At 37.8% G+C, this 25,436-nt stretch overlaps 1 protein-coding gene across 10 annotated transcripts in view; it reads left to right on the top strand.

Moving 5' to 3' along the window:
* The window catches only part of znf469 (zinc finger protein 469), a 315,321-nt gene that overhangs the window by 81,610 nt on the left and 208,275 nt on the right, over positions 1–25,436 (top strand). For all 10 annotated transcript variants that reach the window (XM_082160387.1, XM_082160388.1, XM_082160386.1 and 7 more), the window contains one exon: positions 10,234–10,284. The gene's annotated coding sequence lies outside the window, so the exon portion shown is untranslated. The remainder of the gene's footprint in view (positions 1–10,233; positions 10,285–25,436) is intronic.

Below are 25,436 nucleotides of genomic sequence, written 5' to 3'. Positions count from 1 at the left end.
TTTAAATTTCTGATATATTCTATGAATAATTCACTAGAATGCACTCGTTTTCTTCCACAAATCCTCACGTCTCTTCACAAGTTTGTTTTCATATGGATGCTTTAAAAGGTAATTATCACTTCTAATCCCTATTAACCCAATCCCAGTGTTTCTAAAGCAGGTAAATACAATATTTATTGTCTGTCAAAGTGACGGAAATCACTTTGAAAAATGATCACTTAGTGTTCCAGTTAATGAACAATTTTGATTCAAGTTATGTTATATGTTACAATACAGACATATATTAATATTATACAGCGATATTTAACACGTCCGTAATATTGCTTGGAAAAATATTACAACTGGTTTGTTGTAGTAATTTGTTCATGCTTTTACACTTGTAAATGTCCTTTTAATGTTTGATGGTTGAAGGGAGAGTAGAATCTCATTGTATCCAGGTTTAGAAAATGCTTATTGCAGTCATTCATAGAGTGAACCTTTCACTGATTGTTTAGAGTTTAATAGAAGTTACTCCCACAATTCCTGCAAAGTGTAATGGGGCATTGGAAAAAAGTGGATGACTGGCAATTCAAACTTTTACATCTCAGAGGTTGTTTTTATTTAATTTTTTTTAACTAGCAGATTTTAACTTTTTGTTAAATGTAGGTCACATTAAAACGGTCATGAAAACTTTATTTTCATTTCTTTTTGCTACTTTGCTAAATTACTTTTATATATTTTGTTGTTTCTACCCTGATCCAAGATCCAGACTTTCAATCTTAGATTTTTTTTTCTAAAATCGTGAAATATGACACCTGTGTGAAGAATATGAAAAAAAAAGTTTAGGTAAATATCACTTATGGAAATAATGTTTTGCACAGCATCAAATTTGTCAAATTCTGCATTCAAAATAAAGTATTGTTCTAGTTCGATTCATCCCGTCCCACGCTCATACCATTGGTTTAGCCACTCATACTGGTATGACATGTTGGGCTGCTCAAACAAACAAAACAATATTTTGAAAGCGCCATATGAGCCTAGTGTATACACTAATCATGGAAAATAATCTACTTGACCGATTTATGGTTGTCTGTGTAGTTTTTTTTTTAACATTCCGAAATTACTTCACTTTTAATATGTCAAAAACAACTCTTCATTAAAAGCGAGTTCTTGCCCTCTGGTCGCTTTATTCCGTCAGCCTGAGATCTTCAAAGCCGACAGGGATTTAGATTGCAGTTGATCGTTTCTATAGTGTTTTGTTCCACATGCGTTCTGGTCTGGAGGATATCACTGCTTATTGACATTTTTTTATCTGGAGCAAATGTCTTGGCTGTCTGTGACTCCTGCGTCATATTTCCACTGGTAAATGAGAGTTAATGAGATGATCGGCTGCTCAAGTTTGTAGGGTAAAGGTTAGCGTTAGGGTTGCCTAAGGGCTCAAATTAAAGCATATAATTGGTAATGTTCACCAGAAAAAAAAACATTTAAGACTGTACTCAACCTCAGGGTTCGTTTCCTGTCCACAAACCAGAGCTTCTCAGAATTTCTCAAAGCTTTTATCAAAACCTCATGACGTCGCCGTCAATCATCCAGAGATCATTTGAAATCATGATTATACAGACCTACAATTTTGTCCTGCATAATATCTATCTACCATCATATAATTCATGACATATTTGCTTATGTTTGACACTGTGGTGTTCATTTCTTTGCTTTGCATTGCAGATAAATTCCTATGAAAGGGAAACTTGTTTCTGAAAGCTGGAAGATGGAAAAGGGGGGCTTTATGTGCTTTGCTTTTTGAGTTTCCCTGGGGGGAATGCGGTGTCTCCGTTCCCTGACCTATTTGCCAAATGCTTCCGAAACAATGAGCAATTTATCTTCTACCTCATCTTTCCACACTTTTTTGCAAACATATTTTTATTGAATTTTATAACACATTTAACAAAAGAACATAACATACAGTTCAATACAAACATAACTAACTCAACCCCCCCCAATAACCCGCCCTCCACAATAACCCTGGCAGTCTGTGATGCGGTGGTGACGCATTCATGTAACATGTAAGGGTGGCGCTGCCAATAAAGCACCTAAAAGCTGTCAAAGAACCGGCAAAAGTAATGATTATGAATATGTCAAAGATAGTAAGGAGACATTTTAATTGTTTATTAATAAACAAGTGTTTTCTGTGTCAGTGTCGGCTGCAAAGATGAAGTTGACGATGCTGACTCGCGATCTTCACAGTAGTGAACACGCCAGAGAGAAATGCACATTTCATACGGATTACATAAGCAGAGCGCAGTCTGTTTTCTTTCGTCTTGAATTGTTTTGTTTAAAAGTAGATATTTTAAACTTTCTATAGATATATTTATCAGGTCTGTGAGGCAGACCTTATACGCTGAGTTTCGGTTCATTTATGAGACGAGCTCCAGTTTCCAGGCAATTGGTTGATGAAACATTGATTAAAATTAAGATACAATTAATACAAAACGAAATTCACTTAAAAAAAAAGGCTTTGTGCTTTCTGTTTGAGGATTCTGTGAAAGTTTTAAAGCAGTCTTTTAGTGCCACCTAAAAGTTAAAGATTTTTTGTGTCACGTCCGTAACGCATGTGTATTTCCCTCATATTACATATAAAACGTATGTGTAGACTGATATTTTTCTAATGTCTGGACTCCTTTATTAAGGGAGTAAAAATACGTTTCAATATATTGGTATTAAATGCATTTTCTGAGAGTTTATATTTCAACGTATTTTATAATGTTAACTTCAAATAATACTAATAGTAATTTAAAGATGTGGTAGCATTGGATCTGGACGGGAAGGATAACTCGGAAGGATAATGGGAGTTGGAAGGGGTGTATCGCGATTCTGCCTTCTCACACCGCGACACAGGTTCGTGGATCTGAGTGTTGCGATTTCGGTTTCATATATCATTACAGCCCTAACATTAACAGTACTAAACTTTTCGTCTAATGCTAATTTTTAGAGTCATTAAATCATTATATATATATTAACATGTTATACAGGGCATTTTTCATATATGGTTGTAGACCTTTGACAGAAAGCGGGAGAGAAATGTTGGAGAGAGACAGGGATGCGGGATCCGAAAGTACCATGACCATGTCTCGAAGCGCTGCCCACGAGGCTATTGACTCCCACAAACTGAAACCTTTCTTGAAAATTGTATAAAGGTTTATCAAATCCATATGAAACCGACAACTTGGTATAAGCATTTAAACTGTATTTTTTAAAAAGGATGTTTCATTATCTTTACTTTGGACACCCTTACTCATCATTGGCTCTTAAATACCACAATTAGGCATTTAAAGAGTTGCTTTTAAGTCTATCAAATATGGTTTGGCTGCTATTCAGCCATTATTGGAAGTGAAGGATGATTTTTCTTTGTGAGAGAAGAGAATAAGGTAGTGTTCCAGAGACCCTCCTCTGTCACACACTGGAAAATAATCACATTTGATCCATCCAGTTCCTCAAATGTAAGTACAGCTATTTTCTTTCTCATCCAAATATAACAGATGTCTTACAGTCCGGACACACGCGCAATTGTTGAATGTTTTTTTTGGGGGGAGGTGGCTGGATTATCCCTGTCTGTCTTATAAAGGCCACGGTTGGGCCAGTTTGGAGAGCCCCACTGTCCTCGCCAGGGCTTAGAGGTGTTGACGGGGGCCACAGCCCCCAAACAAGCCCCTGGCACTGGTCAGGCTGTGAAAGATGGTCTGTTTGGTTGCTATCTCCATCCTTCAACACCACCCCATCAATCCTACTAGGGGTAGGCCATCCCTACAGAGACACAGGCCCTCTTTGTCCTCCAGCTGATGGGCTAAGGCCCCCGGCCCCGCTCTTACACCCGCTCTTAGTGACAACCACCTGAAAGAACCGGCTCCTAGCAGACTGAGACCTCAAAGGCTTCGTCTACCTCAACTTGTAACCTTCAAGCCACTTTTAGGGCCCTATGATGCCAGACTTTATCTCTAGAGTTGCTCTGAAAGTCACTTTATGAACATTTTACCATTTTATTTGATTCAAAACTGCCATTATATCATATATATGCAGAAACTCAAAGGTCTTCACGACGACTCGTCAACGAAAGTTTGGTAGGGTTAAATTTAAACAGAATTTGGGCCAACAATAAAACGGATATCATAGGGCCTTACACTTTACAAACACAAAATGGCAGCAAGACACACATGCACATTAGAGAACATGAATCACGAAAGGCTTCTGTAGGAGACTCTGAAAACAGTAGATCTGTGTGTAGGAGATCCATGTTAAACTCCAAAGGATGTGCTGGCCTATCACGTTTCTTTTATTATTAATGGCTCCAACAGGGATCCATAACTTTGATCCACACTTAACACAATAATAGGGCTTAGGATTTTTGTGGTTTCCAGTATTCCAAAGCAAACATTTGGTTGAAGTGGAAATCACACACTTGCTGTATTCAACTCTCTTGTCCTCATTCACCAGTGGACATTGGGGTAGAAGATCGCAGCATCTTCCTGCCACGGGGGCAGATGTTCTTGCAGGCTTTTGAGTCAGGGGTTTAGGATGCGGTTCATGGCTGAGAGGTCCACACGCAGGGCCTGGCCGTTCAAGTCCTGGTGTGTTGTGTTCAAGTCTTCGTTCTGTTGTTACTTCTCTGAACACTTGCCTCAACACTAGACAGATTTATTGGGTGCTTTTGACAAAAAATAAACTTGGAAGCAAAACCTTTTTTTCCTCCCAGCCGTACACTTGTCAGTTTCTTCGAAAAACTTAAAAAATGTAAAACGCAGGGAATTCTTCTAGAGGATAGGTAAAGATTTGCCATATTGTTCAAAGTTAAATTTAAACTTGAAGAATGAAAGGACAGTTGTGTTTACTAAGTTAACAGACATTTATTTATTTGTGTTTGTTTGAGAGGCTTTTATTTAACATAAAATAAAGATAAAAATGTCCAAAAAGGGGAATAAAGTGTCCATGGACATACAAGTTTCCAAATTTACAGCTTATCTAGTGTCCTCGCTGTGACTGGGAGTCATGAAGGCAGGGAGAGTCGAGGAGTTTTGCCCCCAGGTAAGAGGAGGCACACACTCCCCTCTTCTGTCTGGGACTCGAGGGACGGCAGCTTCTTCATAGCAGCTCTGCTTCCCTGGAACAGTGGAAGTAAAGCAGCAGTGACGAGGCTCCATTCGATTCAGGTGTGCCTCATCACGCGCCACCAGTCCTGGTTGTTACTGCACCCCTCCTCTCTCTCATACCCACTCCTGTCGGAAACCCAGAACTTATTAGCTCATTAGAGACTGCAAGACTTGAATTGGGTGTGTGTGATGAGGGAGACGTACAAAAGGTGATGTGGTGGTGGGTCCCCAGGACAGGCTTGAGAATGCTAATAATAAGGGGGAGACAGCCGTTTTGTCACACTTACTATCTTTTAATTGACTTTGACTACATCTACAAAGACATTTGGCAGTTCATCTCCCTTCTAATACTGGCTCTATAAACCTCTTGTGTGAACTTCCATTAACATTTCTCATAGACATTATCAGACAGATGCCTGCATTAAGTTGAAGCCCAAATCTGGCACCCACATTTCACCGGACATAATACTGAACTTGAAATTGCAAGAAGAGCCTGATGCAAAGATCCAGCAGTTTGTCAGGTCGTCATTGCAGACCTTTTTTTCAGTAACCTGACCTGTTGGTCGAATGTATTCATTAACATTGTTTTGTTGACCAAAGTCAGCAATTCTCAAACTTTTTTTAGTGACATACCACTTAAAGAAAAATTGGTAAAGCCACCTGATACCAAAGCATAATTTTGCCAGATGGCTATTTTGTTCTTATTTAATTGAAATGAACTAGACTTCTAGTACTAGCTAATTAATTTTATAAATGAATTCTGGTAGCAGTTTATTTTACAGTCATGTTCCCCTTGTACATACTATGTACTTATAGTAATTACAATAACTGGGTAATAACTAGGTCCTAACCCTGGCCTGAACCTAAACCTAAACCTAACCTTAACCCATGTAGTGGTTACCTTATATTACCCAGTAATTTTTTAGGTAAGTGCACATACTGTAAAATACTGTACAAAAAACAAACAAAAAAAGACTTATGAGCTCTGTTTGGCCTCGGCTTTAAGCTTTGTGCTGAAGCCAGTCGTCTTAAATCAGTGTCCAAAACCAGAACCGCTGAACCCTTTCCTGTGACTTTGTGATCGGTTCGCTGGAGGGCAGTTCTGTTTTTATGTGTTATTGTAGTTGTAGTCTTCCATAAGTCTTGCTGCTTTTGTATTCAGTCGGTTAAGTAGTTAAAAAAAAAGTGGCTATTCTTTCATTAGTTTCCTTTTCCTCTTTCTGTTTTTAGGCCTGGCTGTTTGGCCCTCTACTTATTCAGCCATTCGCATAAGAAATCTGTTTGGAAGGTATAAAGCCAGCAGGAAAAAACACTTTCACCTTTTCACAGCTATCCTTTTGTTAATACGCTGCAGTTTGAAATCTTTTGGCTCGTTGGTTTTTCTTTACGACTGCATTAAAAGCAGCAAGAAAGGGGAGTTTATTGTTTTAGTCTGTTTACTTTGATTATTTATGATTAATTTAGCATGTGTCTTGGTCCGGCCCTCAGGTTTGGAAAGTGTGGTGTCATTTGCGTCTGGATTTTAGCTTGTTCTGCTGGCTTCTTTGGAGATATGTTGGGTTTACCGCAGAAAGCTCCACAATTTGGTTTTTGGGGGATTCTGCTTTTGTCAGTGAGATTAATGTCACTGGCCAGAGCTGATTCATGCTGCTTGTTTGCATTGGAGATGCTGTTTGGAAGCTGTCAAACTCTTCTTCATCTGTATTATTCTAAGAAATGTTGCTTGAAGCAAAAGGGCTTTCTCACAGATGAAGATCTTTTTAGATGTCTATAGTGGTATAAAATAACAGATGTATAGAGTCAGAATCAAAGTGATCAAAGTGATTCAGGAAGACGCATTTTTGGAAATTATACAGGTATGGTGATTTGGCGTGGAGATGTGTGCCAAATTATTGAGTCATGTCCTTTGTTTTGTTGGATAATGTTCAGAGCTTCATTTGATGCTGAAGTTAATGTGCAGAGATGTTAAGAGCTCTGTTTGCCAGACCAATGTAAGATGTGGGGGGAGTAATTTCCTTTTGGCATTATGTGTTATTATTTTGCAGATTAATTTGGTGACAGATGTCAGAAATTGTAATTTATTCCTGTGATCAGAACTGAATTGTCAGCAGACATTAATCTAGTGTTCAGTGTCACATGATCCTTCAGAAATGTTCTGATTATTCATTTATTTGAATAAATTACACTGTACTCGACTTTCTCACATGAATACATCCTAATATAGGAAATGCATGTTTTCTTTTTTTGTTTTTAAAAATGTGTTTTGACCTTTTAAATGGAAAAATAACTAGTCAAGTATATTTATATATTAAAACAGGTTAGGCAATACCAAAGGAACTATGATCATAAAAGCAGACTGAAACTGACCAATACATTTATTGGTTGTCATTTTAAAGGAGATTGATTTTAATTCAGACTCTCTGCACTTTGAACACATGACAGTGATTTACAAGGGACATGACTGAAACACAAACCTTTGAGTAACTGTAGAGGACAGAGAGGGAAATCTGAGGTTGTGTAAACACAGTTTAATCTCACATATAAAAGGCTGTGCTCATTTTGAGCCTGATCCGTCTTAAGCTGCACCATTGCTTTTCTTACTGGTGGTCGTCTCCTTTTCAAATGCACAAAATCGTGGGCTCAGTGAGATATAAATGATATGGGTTCTATTTCCAGTTTAAAAAAGTTTGTGTATAGAAACAACACGGAGAATTTTATAGGTTTGGCTTGCGTTGGTTAATGTTTTATAATTGGCTATCCATTGAACATCAAGAAGGAAAAACTAGGAGGGGCAAAAAAAAAAAAAAAAAAGAGTTTAATGATTTGTTTTTTTGTTTTGCTTTGTGGTTTTTTGTGTGTTTTTTGTGGCTTTCGTGATTTAGTTTTTTGTTTTGCTTTGTTGTGGTTTGTTTTGTCTGAGTTTTTGTTTTGTGATTTTGTTTTGCTTTGTGATGTTTTTGTTTTGTGTTTTTGTTTTTGTTGTGGTTTGTGTCGTTTTTTGTTTCGCGTTCCGTTGCTTTAAATTAACTTTTATTTCATGACTCGTTTGCTCTTATCAAAGTACACTTGTTGAACTTGATTGCAACGTTGTTTGATAAGTTGCCAATAACTGACATTCTGCCTTCTGTTTTAGTTAGCCTAGCCAATTCCACCAATGTAATTTTTTTTTGCGTTTGCAAATAACTCGCTTGTAAAGAATATGGCCAGTTTACACACAGATTAATCCTATTTGTCTACTTTAATATGCCATGCTGTTTTGATTGACGTACTGCAAATGAAACGCACCATACGTTGGCATCTGCAGGCAACATTGATCTTCAAAATGCTAGGGCATGTACAAACCACATTAGTATTCATATCAGTGGTTTTCACTCTGATTCTAGAGACCTTACATGTTCACGTGGGCTTGGGAGCGATACCAGACAAGTCAACAGCTCTCCAGAATTTGGCAGAAGTTAAGAGTGGAAGCAAAGAGTCTTGCCGAAGCCAGCAGGGGCTTAGTGGAGCAAATCTTTCCATTTCTATTATATCTGAAAGTTGTTTTCCTCTGTTGAGCGGTGAATAATGAAGGTTCATGACATTACACGTGCCGTGGCGTTGGGGGAATACTTAAAGAACGGTAAGAGCCTCACCGAATGAGCGCAACATGAATAAAAGGCCCCAGAAAAAGCAGAACCCTTGTCCAATTTGAGTTTCTATTTTCCCGCCAAAAAAGTGTCTTGGTCTGAGGAGAAGCTGTTGCTCATTCAATTAGCCTGTGTGTTCCACTTGTGCTTTCCAAGGGTCATGCTGGCTTGGCTTTCAAGTCCAGCTGAGTGTGTGTATCAGACGTTTGCATAAGGAAGAGCGGTTAGAGGTAAGGGATGTATGTGTATTTCATGACCCAAATTTTACCATTTTGCGGTGTCTCGTGCTTAGGTTCAGCTGAAACTTATCACAGCACTTCATTCTCCCAAACCTGCCGATTCCGCCAAGAACGCACAATGGAGTAACCTTCTGACGCTCTGCCATATGCTAATCAGTAATAACAATGAGACATTGATGGATGTTTGTAGAGCATATCAGCAGGTGTTTCGGTGTGAGTCCAGCACATATGGTTTGTAAAAACCAAAGAAATGGTTTTAAATAGCAACGCTGAAGTGTTTTAAGTGTTCAGATGGACATTTAAAACCAGACAAGTAGTGTTTTGGTTATAAAGGAATCATTGTTTTTGAGCAAAGTGAAGAAATCTTGTAAAAGAACGGATCTTTTAAGTGAACGGATCTCTTAGCCTACTTTCACACTGTCAGTCCAAATCCAAATATTGTTGATCCGACAGTGTGTAAACTAGTGCGTCGTCTGAGGCAGAGGCAGAACCGTAGGAGGCTGGTATGAGCGGCTTTATTCCGTGCGGTCGTCTCCGTTTGTCTCTAAACATGTCTCCATTATATTGTCATTTTCTGCTCGACCGGTTTTTGCAGTGACTTTCAGCATGTCGTGGTGTCAGAAAGTCACATAAACCACGTGAAATCCGACCTGAGCAGTCAGACTGAAACGGATTTCCCGAAATGCGATTTTTTTCAAATATGATTTTAAGCCACATATGAATTTAGCACGAAACTGATTTGTAAAATTCGTGATTTAAAAATTTTTTTTTTACACTAGCTAAATCTGATCGGATTTCAATCAGATATGCACAAGATTCTGACTTGGACTGACAATCTGAACGTAGCCTTAGGTGAACGACGTATCTTGTAGGAAAGCGTATAATGTAAGTGAACTGATCTTGTAGGTGAACAGATATTTTAGGTGAACTCATTAAATTAAATAGTATTTTTAAATGATTTATTTAAAAGAGTAATTTATAATGCATTAATTTAATAATTTGATTTCATTATTATTGTTGATTTTTTTGATAGTTTGATAAAGTATGAAGTATGATATGTGGTGAAAATGCCAATGTCTAAAAATCTCCACAAAAACAAACAAACAAAAAACATGCTAATGCCTGTTCTCACGAAGTCTAATGCATCTAATCAACTAGGCTAAATGTCAAATTTGCATATCTTGTATACAGAGTGAAGTATCAGTAATTAGTGCATCACTGACCTTGTTTTGTTCTGTTTATCTCCAGGTTCGTGGATTTTTCTGGTGTGGGATCCTTAAATTAAAGATACATCAATAGGTAGGCTGTGATTTTTGTGAGCACGTTTTTTTGTATTTCTCTTTTTCTCCCATTGTCTGATCATCTTTCTAGATTTCTGTAGAAAGTCTAGCCTATATCTGGTGGGCTTACAGCTAATCTACAGTAAATCAGCACTGTGGGTTAGATTTAAAAACCACTCCGTAAACATTTGTCGTCACTTAAATGTGAAGAGAGTGATTCTGTGATTCTAGAAGAAAGCTATGATATCATATTTTTAATTAAATTTAAAGCCTCTACAATTGAACGCTATTTGTATATCTGAACCTTTCCAAAGTTGTGTGGTTTTAAACTTCAGTTTGAGTACAGATCTTTTATTCTTTTGGCTTGTTTGGCTAGTTTGACATTGAATCATGAAAAAGCTGCAAATTAGGTGGAAGAAATTAGTTATCAAAAATGAATTGGAAACAAAAGTTGCATTCTGATCATTCCTAACCTGTCCTTTAAGACCATTGACTTTCAACCTCTCACATGCTTTTCAACTCTGCCTATATAAGTTTGGGCTAATTTCCTGAGCCCCTCAGTTGCTTGTAATGCTGATTGGCAAATGTGTTCCAGAACGGTTGGCGTCATCTTCAGTAAAACCCCAGTGCTGATGATGTAAAGATCTGGCTGTAAGCTGCTATAATCTTATGAGCCAGTCAGTCCCAATCAATTTACTCTCCTGTTAGTCCAGTTAAAGCCCGACGCACAGAGGCCACAATGGCGTAATGTTGGCGGTTATGGTCTGGGTCGCACAACTTCTCAGTTTTGTTTTGGCGGCAGTGTGACGCTGGGGTCACGGAGAGCTCACGGTTTAGGAAGGAGTTGCCCAAGTTAAAGGGACGTGCAGTTAAGAAGTAACAATAGTTAAGACTGATTACAAAGGAAAAGAGAACGAGGAGCAAATAATCTGACTTAAAGTCCCCCTGTGGTGAAAATCAAGTTTTTAATGTTGTTTATATGTCTATGTGGTGTTTGAAATGTGCTTTAAAACAAAAAATTAGTAAATTCATAAGTCAAAACCATTGCTGAGTATTTTCTTCTTAAAACTGCAGTGAAAAAACGCGTTTTGAAATCGCTTTAGTTTCTGACGTCACTAGCTATATTGTGATGAACTATATGCCTTTCTTCACTGACATTCTGAGTTGTTCAAGGCATTTTTCGGATGATTGTTAGAAGGCAGACTGAGATGGTGAACGGGAACATAGTTTGTCTAACATTAGCAAAACATTATTAGCTGTTTGATAACAGTCAAGCAAATGGCTAATCATATTAATTACCGTTATGTGTCCGATGTTTTAAAGAGCGATACTATTGTGCAGCCGCGTATACTAAATGAAGCGAGGATGTAGAGTTACATTAAAACTATTTTAAGGCATGAAGATCATTTTTTCACAGGAAAGATTTTTTAAACGTCATTTTGGTGATCAAAGATGAGTTTTAAGGGATCAAATTATTGACTAGAGGGGGACTTTTAGGACTGCTGTGCCACATCTTTTTCTTGGCAGTGGCTATTTCTGCAATTTGAAAATAGTATTTTCTTTGCACTAAGTGTAAATAGTAATTAGACTCTTACACTATTTGCACCTCAGCGTATTGTAGTATATTATAAAACAGGATGCAATAATAACATATTCAGTGTGGCCTCTATGATTATATTTATTAAAATCATATATGGATGCTGCCTTATTAGGACATTACTTGTCCATTTGTCTGGTTGAGGCAGTAAAACGGCAAGCATTTTTTAATCATTAATAATTTACATACAGAATTATGATTACAGGGGTAGATTATCGATTAATAAAGACTTATTGCACAAGATTATATTATAACCTCAAAACACTTTTTTTTACCATATAGTGCTTGATTTGAAGTTTGCTGTTGTGAAAGGTGCTGGTACGTGCCGGTCTGTGGGCATGCACTTCCGGCAAGAATTTTTTTTTAAATAAACCCTTAAACCGTGACTTCTGGCAAGTTTTGTGGATAGAAATGGACATTTTGAGACATACAAATATGACATACCATCAACAGATTCAAGGCATGATTATTGATGCACGTACCTTGAACTGGTCACAAGCAGAAACCTTTTTTTTTATAATTTTAGACAGGATTATTCATGTTTTTCTTTTGTGTTAATTTTCAGCTATAAGGTAGAAATTGATAGGGGACAAACGAAACGGCACAACCCAGAGTCAGATTATTTACAATTTATTGAAAATGTTATCTTAATGGCAAAGGCCACACCCAATCTGTGAGCACTTAATTTTTCTGAGCTTTTCATAGAAGATCTCTAAGGATACTCAACTCTTTCTACTTAGTGATAAGAGAATGTAGCCCACAGTATGTTTAAAGCTGCCGTCGGCAAGTCTGGCAGATTGGGTCGATTAGCCCAAATTTTGAATGTTTACAACTCTCATGCCCCTCCCCACTACCAGCGAGCACCCTCCCATCGAGGTCGTGCTCGTCAGTGCGTCACTGTGCGTGTGTACCTGATTTTCTGTGAACGCGTCCGTCTCTTCAGCATCTATCAACACCATGGACTCGGAGGTAGGCTGCCCTGGCTAATCTATCCATAGATAGCAATAACCGAGGAATTGGAAGCTTGTTAGTAGATTTTCTCTCCGCCATCACGCTTCATGCAATCTCCAGGCGAACTTCAGGCGTGGCGTGTGCATGTGAGATTAACGTGCGCGAGTGAGGGGGGATCTGTGGCGTGTGCACGACCTGTGATTGACAGGCAGATCTCACACCCCCCTGCGCTGATTGGACCCGATGATCCGGGAGCGTTGGATTTTTGCAAAACAAATAACACGCTCCAGGTGGAGTTAGAAGCTCTGTTTTTTTTCTAAAACCATCTTATTTATGTTGTTCTGTCGGATTATAGTGTCAATTTCACTGAATATGATCAAAATAATGTTGCCGACGGCAGCTTTAATGCCTTAAACGTAGAAAAGGTCTGTTTGTGATTAGCCTATTTATAACTACCTAATAGTGTTGTCACAGTACCAAAATGCAAGTATTCGGTACCAATACCAGTGAAAATTGATGGTTCTCGGTACCAGTTTCGCAGTTTGTACCGCTTTCTCCTATCCACAAGCGCTTGCTCTCCCGCGGCGTCTGTCGTTGCTATGCAACCATGAACAGAGGCGCGCCTGGAAGAACGAACGCAGCGTCGCTTCTGTTATGAGCGCGCTTGCCGCCGCCAACATTTGAAATAACGAATTTGCACGCGCAAAAAACGCGCTATGTGAACGGCCCCTTATGGCTACGTGACATTAGCCTAATCAAAAATATTTCCATATGTGGCTCTTTCCTCCTTTCTTGTCAACAAGTGGATTCAGAGCCACCGCATTAGCAGCGCCGCCGGTCGCCATGTCTCAGTGTTTTTAGGTGTGTATGTGAATGAAGTGAATGTCTTGATATTACTGATCATGTGAAGATTTTGCAGCGGCGCTGCGCCTCGAAGGAATTTAGGAGACTTGAGACTTGAGGTTTAGGGTTTAATTTAGGTGGTACTTGATTTAAAACATGATGGAGAATTAACCTTTTAGCACCGTAATAAAACGTTGCCAGATTCACATTCTTCTGTTTCTGATAAAACTGAACATGCTGCCATTTCACTTTGAAAGTGTCGCAAAACGTGCAAGACGCGATGTAATTTCATTTTGCAGAAATGTTGCCACATGCACTTTTTTTCTAATGATCCTGGGTTAAAAGATTGTCATAATTACAATCAACAAGGTCACATCTGTATAAAAACATCTGCAATTGAACTTCTTATGCTAAAAGCATTTTATAGTACTATATAAATTTGTTGACGATTATAATAATCCTAATATTTATTTATATTTATTTAAACCATTTGAAAGCCGGAGCTCAAGACAACATGATGGACAGTGTAATAACTACATAAGCTTGTCAGTTTAAGCATACAAAATATGTTGAGCTAAAACATGTTAAACGTAACTGATTAGTATACAGTAAAATAAAAGAGAACCTGTAATATATACCATTTTATTGCCATCAGACTGATTTCTGATTAATAACGGAGCTAAAGGTGAAAAAAATCTGTGTCCTGTGTGAACAACCAGTTAGACAAATACAGAGAAAGAGAAATTGAAGAGAGACAGAGTGTACGAATTAGTTAAGACAAAATAAACCAGCAGATAGAAGATGAGAAGACAGAAAAACAAATTTGACTACCCAGTGTCAGCACAGAAGAAACATATGTCTTTCCCCAAATACACAGAGAAAAGACAAATAAATGAGTGTTCTTACAAAGTGTAAGCATGTTAGAACATCCACATATCCTCTTGTGTGAATGATGTACGATTTCATCTCTAGGACACAAAGAAAGCAAAAGGATTAGTTTGAGTTATTTGTCTTTCAGCAGAAGCTTTTATCTAAAAAAAAGCGCACTGGGGGAACCTCAGGTTAAACACTCCGCTCAAAGGTGTAATGAGGATAGGATGAGTGAATCTCACAAAGAAATGGCCGGGTCATGTTTCCCCCTAAAACAAGGGAAAACAATTTAAATATGGATGTGATTCGTATTATATTAAAAATTTGATTTTGTTATATTTTTTCATAAGTTATTCTGCATAGCATTTAATGGATTTGATTCAAACTTTTTAATTGACTGACAGCCCTGTTGGGACAGAATACATTTTTAAATATTTAATTTCACAATTTTAGTCATAAAAATATCTTATATTATGTCAAAAAAATGATATTTTTAGGGAGAATTTGCCAGGGATGGGAATCCTAAGTCATTGATTCTGGTTCTGACTCCTCTTGAAGATTTTGCTTCCTTAACCTTTCATTGGGGATTCTTTATTCTGCAAGTACAGCGTAATACAGTAAATTGTATGATAGATGTTTTTAATTCACTAAAAAGAACCGCCTCATAAGATTCACTCATTCAGGAATTGAACTACACTGGTTGTGTTGGATGTGTTTGATTCACTAAAATGATCCAGTTCATATGATTCATTCGTTGGGGAATTTGACCACTCTACTTGTCCTATATATGTTTGTTTTTTCCCAAAAATAACCCACTCAAAATATTTATTTGTTGAGATTTGTACTACACTGGTATGTGTTTGATTCACTAAGAACCTGCTCATAAGATTCTGACTACAATGGTTGCTCTGTGTGTTTCTGTTTAACTCAAAATATTAATTCCTTTGAGAATTGGACTACTCTGGTAGTGCTGTATGTGTTCAATTCACTTTTCAATTCACAATTCACAAGAATTGGACTACAATGGTCACACTGTATGTTTTTGATCCACTAAAAGAACCTGCTCATAAAATTTGTTCTGCGACCGACTACAATGGCTGCATCTGTATGTCTTTGATTCACAAAAAAGAACTGGCTGAAAAGAGGAGTCATAAAGGAATTGGACTTGGTTCTGTTTTTTGTTTTTTATGGAACCAGTTTTGAAGGCCCAGTGTTCAGTTCCTAACCCTGATTCTGAGTCAAGAAAATGTAGATATCCTGGCAGTTAGCTACTGAGAATTGTTGTGTGTGGTATTTTTTTTCGTGAGATTCCCCCAGATCATCTCATTATCTGCAATCTTTAGGTTGACAGCCCAAGTTTAAACCAGAACCAATTACACAGTGAAGTGGAGAAATGCGTGAAAGAACAAGAGATTAAGAGTGTAAGCACTGCAGGATGTGTCCTAAGCTCAGGACTGAAGAGCATGTCTGTCTGAGAGCTCTTTCGAGGCTTGAAGCTTGGGATTTGTGTGGAAACTGGGATAGCGTCCATTGTGCAGATCCGCATAATCCCTGCCAGAGCAATCAGGTATCAGAGCTTGCACCAAAGTGCTACATTCCCCTTGTGCGCTCAACAGACGGGGATTCGCACAGATTCGGCCTTTGCTTTGAGCCAGAATCCTGAAAAATCAAGGGAAATAAGTCCCCTTGTTTTCGGGAGCAGTTGCCAGATATTGTGTTTCGGTAAGAGCTTACAGGGAAAGTAAAGCCATATGAAGCAAATCGCATTAGCTTCTACCAGTATCGACTCCAGGGAAGGACATTGTTGCGATGCATGCCGATTCAAATTCACGTTTCTGATACTTTTGAAACCTATGGTTTCTCTTACAGGGAAATGCAATACAACCTTTCCAACAATGAAATCACAGTTCATTTTCTTTAACATCAAGTGATGTTGAAAACAATGAGTACCAAATTGAGCAAGACTTGCCTTTGTCATCTCATGAATAACTTGGATTACTTATTAGATTACTTTTTTTGTCAAATTGCGAGTATTTTAAAAACTGCTGATCTATTGGGATTTTCACGCAGAACCATCTAGGGTTTACAGAGAATGGTCTGAAAAAAGAAAAAGAAACTATCCAATGAGAGGCAGTTCTGTAGGTGAAAATGCTTTGTTGATGCCAGAGATCAGAGGAGAATGACCAGACTGGTTCCAGCTGATAGAAAGACAACAATAACTCAAATAACCAGTCGTTACAAGCGAGGTCTGCAGAAGAGCAACACGTCAAACCTTGAAGCAGATGAGCTACAGCAGCAGAAGACCACACGGGGTGCCTGTCCTGACCGGTCTGATGGGTCTCGATTCCTGCTGCGACATTCAGATGGTAGGGTCAGAATTAGACATAAACAACATGAAAGGATGGATCCATCCTGCCTTGTATCAGAGGTTCAGGCTGATGCTGGTGTAATGGTGTGTTGGATATTTTCTTGGCACACTTTGGGCCTCTTAGTTCCAGTTGAGCAACATTTAAAAGCCACAGCCTACCTGAGTATTGTTGCTGACCATGTCCATCCCTTTATGACCACAGTGCATCTTCTGATGGATACTTGCAGCAGGATAATACGCCACGTCACATCTAAAACTGGATAATTGAACATGAAAATGAGTTCATTGTAAGGAAACTGACTCCAGTCACCAGATCTCAATCCAATAGAGCATCTTTGGATGTGCAGCCGACAAATCTGCAGCAATTGCATGACACTATCCTGTCAGTATCTCTGAGGAATGTGTCCAACACCTTGTTGAATCTGTGCCACGAAGAATTAAGACAATTCTGAACGCAAAAGAGGGTCCAACACAGTACTAGCAAGGTGTACCTAATAAAGTGGCCTATGCGGGTGTATAAAAAAGCATATGTAGACATAACATATGTAACAGGGCGTACACCCGCCCGTCTATAATCAATAGGGGGAGTAGACCTACTGAAGTTGTTCAATTAAATGAATGTATAGGCACTGGTGCAGTACACGGTCTCTTCATTTCTTTAAAAGAAAACTACACAAATAAATAAACAACAGTCAAAATATTGACAATACAAAATAAAATAACCCTACACAGAATAAACAAGAAAAATGGCAGCAGTAAGGGGGACCAGATTCATTTAGTTAGACAAAGTCTTGGACTGGAAGTAACAGTCTCAGCTATTTCTAGTACAACCCTGAAAACTTGTAACGCACGTGCAATATAATATACAACCATCAAACAAATCAAATGATAGTGTTATGACTGCATCACACCATCCCTTAGTAGCTGAGACATGGTCTCGTCCAGTACAAGGCCCCCTAAAGCCGTCAAAACTAAAATAAATAAAAGAAAGAAAAATAAAGAAAAACAAATGAACTATACAATGTGTACCTAACAAAAATCAGCCAAATGGAAAAGAAAGCAATAACAAACTACACAATATTCACATGACAAAACCAACCAAAACAAAACACACAATTGTAAATAAACTTTAAATACTTTAAAAACAGTGGTCTAGTACACAATCAGCTCCCAGATGAATCTGCCAAAACATAATACACATTCAGTACATAATAAACACATAATAAATCTAACGACCTACCCTGGGATGATTAGCAACATGAACAGGGAAAAAGCGAACGATATGAGACGTACAGCTCCAAATGAATGACCTCGATGCCAGATATGTTACTACAACAAAAAAACAAACATACATGCTTAAGCACAAACAGTATTCTGCTTTTTGCTTATTTCTTCTCATAACTTAAATGCTTGCCTCATATATCTAGATGTCTACAGGCTGACATCCTGCTATAGGTACGCCACTACAGTCTAACCATTTTTGAACTGCATTCCCCTTACCATTCTCCTCCCAGAATTTGAAAATTAAGGTCCAAGTTATGCATATCACTGCATTATCGTTTTAATCTCAGATGAGTTAAATCAGCTAGACACATTTTCTCACAAACTCTTTGAGTTGAATATTGTTTGTTTTGTGTCTACGTCACATGACTTGACTCAAGTCTGACTCGAGCATTGTTTCTTTTTGGATATAAACACTTCGAAATTGACCATATTCATAAAAGGAGATTTGCTGTACGCATACTAACTGGCAAGGGATATCGGACATGACCATCATAACCTCGAACTTCATTCACCACCTCTAAAAGTAAGCTATGGCTTGTTTAACCTGTTTGTTATAGTTCATTTGACTAACGTTAAATCTAGAGAGAATAGTGGTCAAAACAGCATGCCTCTTTATACACAATTGTTTTCAAATGTAGCTTAAGGCTGTCAATAGATTCAAATGATAATTAATGATGGCATATGTTTTGTATATAACGTGCATAAATTTGCAGACATTTGCCACAGTTTCTTTCAGATCATAGTGCTTTAATGCCAAATATGTCACTCTTTCCAATGACGAAAAACAACATCGAAAACTGTTAATGATGTTTTGTCGTGTTTTATGTTTTTCTTGAAGCAGGGTCAGACGTCAGGGGGTTGGGGGGCAACATGCCAGCAGAATTATAATGCCCCCAAAATTCAAGAGATGGTTGAAAAAATGGCCCTAGTATGAGTTATTTTTCATATTTATAATGTATGATATTAAAAAAATATTTCCAGAATATTTGCACGATTTCAAATGTGATAATGATTTTATACAACAGTTCAGTAAACAAAGGGTGAATATTGTGATGTGACATTTTAGACATAATATTGTCAAATATTCTCTGTTTTTGCTCTATTTCTCCAACGACAATAGTTTTGTCTATAGTTTTTTCATTAAAAAAAAATAGTTTTTTCATTAATCTCATACAATTATTTATGCTGTTGTAATTGCAGTGTAAATGCATGGTTAGTAAAAAATGGTTAGAAAAAAAAAAGCCCCTGGATAAAATATTGGCCCTTAATGGGAAAGTTCATTTCTGCTGGTGATATTCCATACAAAAATATATAAGCAAAGTTAAACATGACATTTACTATAAAAAAAAACAATGCAATTAAAAACATAACACTTGTGCATTTACTTTCAAATGTTCAAATGCTTCAGCATTTTTTTTATAATTGTTATAATAATAATAATAATTCAAAATTTTGATAATCATAAAGACATGCTATAATAAATTATATGATTATTATTAATATTACGATATAAACGTATAAGAAAGGTAATCATTTCAGAAGGAGAAATGAATAAGGTTGAGGCCAATATAAACTCTACTTTTTTCTGTTTGGTATTGTGACTTGACTTGACTTGACTTGACTTGACTTGACTTGACTTGACTTGACCCTTAGCAGGACTTGACTGGCTTGAAGTGAACCACTGACTTGACTTGCTTGAAGTGAACCACTGACTTGACTTGCTTTTGAAGTGAACCACTGAGTTGACTTGAAGTGAACCACTGAGTTGACTTGAATTGCTTGGTTTGTGTGTACTGCGACTTAGACTTGCTTGAGACTTGATTGTAGGGACTTGAGACTTACTTGTGACTTGAACATGTGTGACTTACTCCCACCTCTGCTACGGTGCAGGCAGGAAAACACCCCCAGGCTTGGCGTAGTCGGTAGCAGAGCTGGTAAAACCATTTAGGCTTTAAAGCTTCATTGTTTATGTTTCCAGAAGAAAGAAGAGACTCTTTAGTGGTCAGCCACAGCGATGGACATTGAGGATTTTTTCTAGTCAATTGTGGACTGCTGCACTCGTCCTAACCCGTTCCCCCAAATTCACATTCACCCAGCTTCTGTGGATCCTAATTTCATCTGATTCTTGTGTGGAAACAGCTCTGGAACATCCCCGTGGTGACTTGATATATCTCTTAAACTTCTGTTCCTGCTGGGTAATGTGTATGTACATCTGTTTATTATGCATTTGCCCTATTGATGGGTATTTTGAACTCGTTTATTAGCTTACTAGTTGTCACATTGATGTATTGGATCTGATATTTTAATCATTTCACAACTCGTGGTTCTTCTATTACTGGCCAGAGGTCTAGACATTTACATAAGAGATATTAGCTCTGTCTCCAAACCTAGTGAGCTGCCTTTCTAGAGAGCATTTCAAGGCATCCTAAGTACACTGCTGAATAGAAGACTTTCCAAAAGCTAGACAGCAACATTATGCTGCCCTCTTTGAGACACCTCTTATGGTCAAATTCAAGGCAACATCTCACATATCTTTTGTGGAGAAAGCAATCCCAGAATGAATACAATAAATAAAAATTAGCAAGAGTTGAGAAAAAATGTGACTATAAATATTTCATTTGGTACTGAAAAGTTTTCAGTCTGAATAATTTCCTTAGTAATTTCGCACAATATTTGTGTGCTTTGTGTTTTTAGCCTTATTAACCCCCGAGGTCTACGGTATCGCCGGCGATACCAGCTCGCTTTTTTTTTTATCAGTGTAAAATAAACTCATAAATACTCTGTTGACTTTGATTTTTCATAGGAGTTTCGTACATCAATCGATTCTGTTAAATGTGTATTATTTTTGTGTATACTCATAATAAAAACAAAGTGTTGAGCTTTTCGCCAAATAAAGAAAAATAAACACGAAGCGAGTTCTGCCTTCTCTCTGTCAGTGTAGTCCATTCTGAAACGCGTCCGAAAATGAACAATAACTCAGCGAATACTTCTCACACAGACACGTGAGATATGTCTTTATGAAGCTTGAAATCTCTTCTTTTAAATGAAGTAATTTATATATAAAACAAATGTTTTCAACTCATGTAATCCGTTTGAAAGCAAGGAGAGGTACTGTTTTTCCTTCTGCCTCATTATCTCTATAATGAGTTGAGGCCGCCCCGCCCCCGGCGCTATTCACATGGTAAATGGTTTAGGTGATCTAGTATGCATCGCATACGCCCCCGGATCAATGCCATAAAAACACAATTTCTTCATCAGACTTACTGATAGTTCATCGCGTTTTGAGTATGGCACGCTTCTCCAGTAAAGACGCCCTTCAGATGATTCTGGACAGCGAGGAAGTTGTTTCCTCAGAGGAAGATTGTAACTCAGACTACAAACGGCAGCATTTTGAAGAGCGAATTCCGCCGAGGACACAATTTCGGAGTAAGTTTTACTTAAAAGTCTTTTGTCTTTTATTTTTCGTGTTCGCATTTATGAGGAAAAAACAATATTACGTGACAGTTCTCCATTATGGACGCGAGCGCTCTGAAAGCCACTAAAAGACTTTCAAACTTTCACAGAGACCTCAAAACAGAAACTACAAATCCTTTCTTTAAAACGAATTTCGTTTTGTATCAATTGTATCTTAATTCTAATAATTTTTTCATTAACAAATTTCCTGGATTTAAAGTAAATATAGGCTAGCAATCACAACATAAGGTGCTTGAACTGGAGATCATCATTAACCAGACCGTAGCCTACTCGCCTCACATGTCTAAAAAATGTGAAATATATTTACAGAAAGCTGTTTCTAAACAAAACCATCCAAAACAAAAAACTATGTAGCCTAATAAATGTGCATTTCTCCGGTGCGTTCACTAGCCTACTGCGAAGATCGCGAGTCAATAGCCTATCGTCAACTTCATCTTTGCCAGAAGTTAAATTTAAATTGCGTGTGTGAATGAATGATGATGTTTTAGCAAACTGTATTGCTATACTGAGGAAAGGAAAATTCGACTGAAATATGTTGAAATAAAATGTAGGCTATTTGTATAAGCAACGTATTAAACTGCAAATTAACAATATGCCCTAATATTTCATGAAAACAACGTTACAGTCAGGCGAAATATGAAAGACAACATCTTGTTGACTAGATTTGGGTACAGTTTTTACTGTAGAATATACTGCCACGTCAAATAAGCTTTTGTTTAGCAATTTCTATATCTATTTTTGTCAAAAATAAAGTCATCAACTAAGATGTTAGCTGTTCCAATGTTGACTATATTCAAACTAATGAATACATAGATAAAATGTAGGCCTATAATCATTTTTTTTTACAAAGAAAGAGTACACTTGAAATATTGTTGAAATTGTTATTATTGTTGTAATTGTAACCTTTTTAATAAAATAGCAAAACATATTTACAAGATAGATGTAAGCAAAATCTTAAATGGTCAATATAAGTCTTCTTCTAAATATATCTTTTGTCCTTGCATTGTGGCTCAGTCAGTGTCACACCTGAGTGAATGGCTCATCATTATGCAGAGTGGGTGGGACATTGTATTCTAGGGTGTAAACCACTCCTCGTTCACGCCCCCCTCGCATATTGGCTTTCCAAGCAAAACCTGTTTTACATCAATTTAAATCAATGTATGGTTTTATGTGAACGATAAAACAAGACTATTTTCACATAATTTTGAAGAAAAAACTCTAGGCGAGGACATCCATTAGTCAAAAGTCTTATTGACACATATTTACTATGTGTTTTGTGGCCTTATTTCAGAAATTTTAGTTTTTAGTTTTTTCAATAACCACGCATAAACATTATTCTCTCAAAAATGAAAACATGTACATACATGTGGCTCACATATTATGGTAGCCCTGTTTGTGCTATATAGATTGAATTTACACCTTTGCCATTAATATGTTTATATGCAACTGAAAAAAGCACAAATGTCAGGGCATGTCAGAACATCTCAAGGGCCCCAAAAACAGCCCAGACCCCAGAGGGTTAAGTTTCTAGCCCAATTCTTTAGCATCATACTAATCAAGTACAGTGATCTAGGCTGATTTCCAGTGTTCTGAAGTTGTTTTTAAGGAGTTACGTAAAAGAGTTCAAGACTAGATGACCCTCTTGTTGTTCTTTTATGTTTTCTCCATCCTTCACACCCCTCCGAGAAGCAAACAGGGACATAACTTGTCCCACACATTTTTTTTAAACTTTCTTCACATACCAGACTTTACGTGTCTTGAGCAAGACGGAGAGCAGATCAAGTGGCCTTTACTTCAATTAAGTTCTTCTACTGTAAAATGCACCAGACAGGGGTAAAATGCATTTAAGAGGACTTGATATAATAAGTATGCTGGAAAAATATATTACCAAGTCCATTGAAGGCTAGTCGAAGTTGAGAACCCATGTGCAGTTTTATTGACAAACATGAACCAGATACAAAAGAAACAAAAACATGAAACTAGAGCATAAACTTGAGCACACTCCAATTTAAGATTTGCTATATAGTACATACCGCTTAACTTCAGTGTTCTGTATGAGTCCGAGTAAGGAGACCGTTAACCAGGGAAACGTTGACCCCTTGCCCCCATTTTCAACACCTCCATTCCAAACAATGGCTTAATTTTGGTATGTACCCCAAAGAAAATTCCATATGGAAAAAATCAAATCCTGTTTTACTCAGAAATATGTCAGATTACGGAAGTCAGATGGGATGCTGATATTTCTCAATTTGAGTTGAGTTTTATGGTCTCACACAGAAAATGTTAGGGTTCGTACCAGGTATGCTTATTCTAGAAGTGTGTAAAAGGGTCACTTAGCGCACACTGTATCAAATAGTGGCTCATGTTGACACAGAGCTGGGCCCATTTCAACAAGTTATACGATATGCTAAGCAGATTTACAATGGGTAAACAAACACATTTGCTGAAACGGTGTGCTGTATAGACATGCACATTAATTTTTAGCAATACTCAATTCCCTCAGCCCAAAACTAAAAATACAAGCTGTGTGGTGGGAACTCTCTGGTGTGCATGTCTGCAGGCTGACATATGGGGCACATGTACATCTATTGGCAACTGGGGTGCAATTGCGGCCTGCTCGAGTTTGAGTAACAGATGCAGGCTGCTAGCTTGTGCGGGAGTGTTATTGGGGGCTATAAGCTTTGCGTTGTATAAAGTTGCCTGGGATTATCACAGGATTGGAAGGTGCGATGTTGTTAATATGCCCTGATGGGCCATGACTTCGGTTTGGGTCAAAACCTGATACGTCCACACTAAAAATCGAGAAACTACACAGGCCAGTCAGTGGAAAAGCCAAGAAAGCGAATGGAACTCTGGCAAATCTCAGAGGCTGTGGAAAAAGGACTGCCCCTGTTCCTATAGTCCCAAGTTTTTATTCATCAGCGGAGAACTAGTTTTTTGTTGTGCGTATTATGCGGTTGGTTTAAATGACATCATTACATGGCTCTGTGGAATACTTGATTCTCATTGGTCAGTCACGCCATTCAGCGGTATGTTATTCTTCAATAACAATCGCTGAAAACAGATAAAACTCTGTGTTTTCAGGCTCATCCGGGTTACTAAATTCAGCAGCAGAAGTCAGAACGTTTTTTCTTTGTGGAAGTTTTGCGTTTGGTGAGCTAATAAAATATTAAAACAGTCAAATCAATATTTTTTTTTACAGTTATTTAATTATGTCATCAAGTATCATGGACTTGCTCTCTCGTTTTATACAAATTCAGCTGCTGCGATTTTGCAACTATTGTTTTGTACCCTGTTGGATTATAAGATACAACAAACAGGTACGATTTTAAAACAGTTTCTCAAATCAATATCCAGGGCTCCAGACTGTGACCAATTGGTCGCACTTTGCGAGCATTTTTCCTGCCGGTGCGACCAAATATTTATTTAGGTCGCGCTGGCAAATGCAAACAAAATGAAAGCGGAACAAAAATGCGCTACTCATTTATGCTTCACGGACCGTTTATTAGTTCGGACCAATAATAGACAGCGCAGCGCCCCGAACTTGCCAGTCGCGGGCCGATCTCGATCACGCGACACTGTTACAAGGAGATCCAGACTCTGGAGATCCAGTGAAGAAATCCATTGAATTCGCCTCAGAATTAATAACATCATCGCTGCGAGATCCAGTGAGAAACATTCCGATTCGGCGCAGAGTTCTCTGTTATAAACCATAGATATCAGATCAAACAGTGCTGACGTGGAAACCAGGAGAAACACTTATAGAAGGCTTTCAGTCCACAAA

The sequence above is a fragment of the Leuciscus leuciscus genome (assembly GCF_965113295.1).
Source record: "Leuciscus leuciscus genome assembly, chromosome: 25".
In the NCBI taxonomy this organism is placed as follows: Eukaryota; Metazoa; Chordata; class Actinopteri; order Cypriniformes; family Leuciscidae; genus Leuciscus; species Leuciscus leuciscus.
The sequence above is the reverse complement of the archived record's forward strand: the minus strand, read 5'-3'. Positions and strand labels throughout refer to the sequence as shown.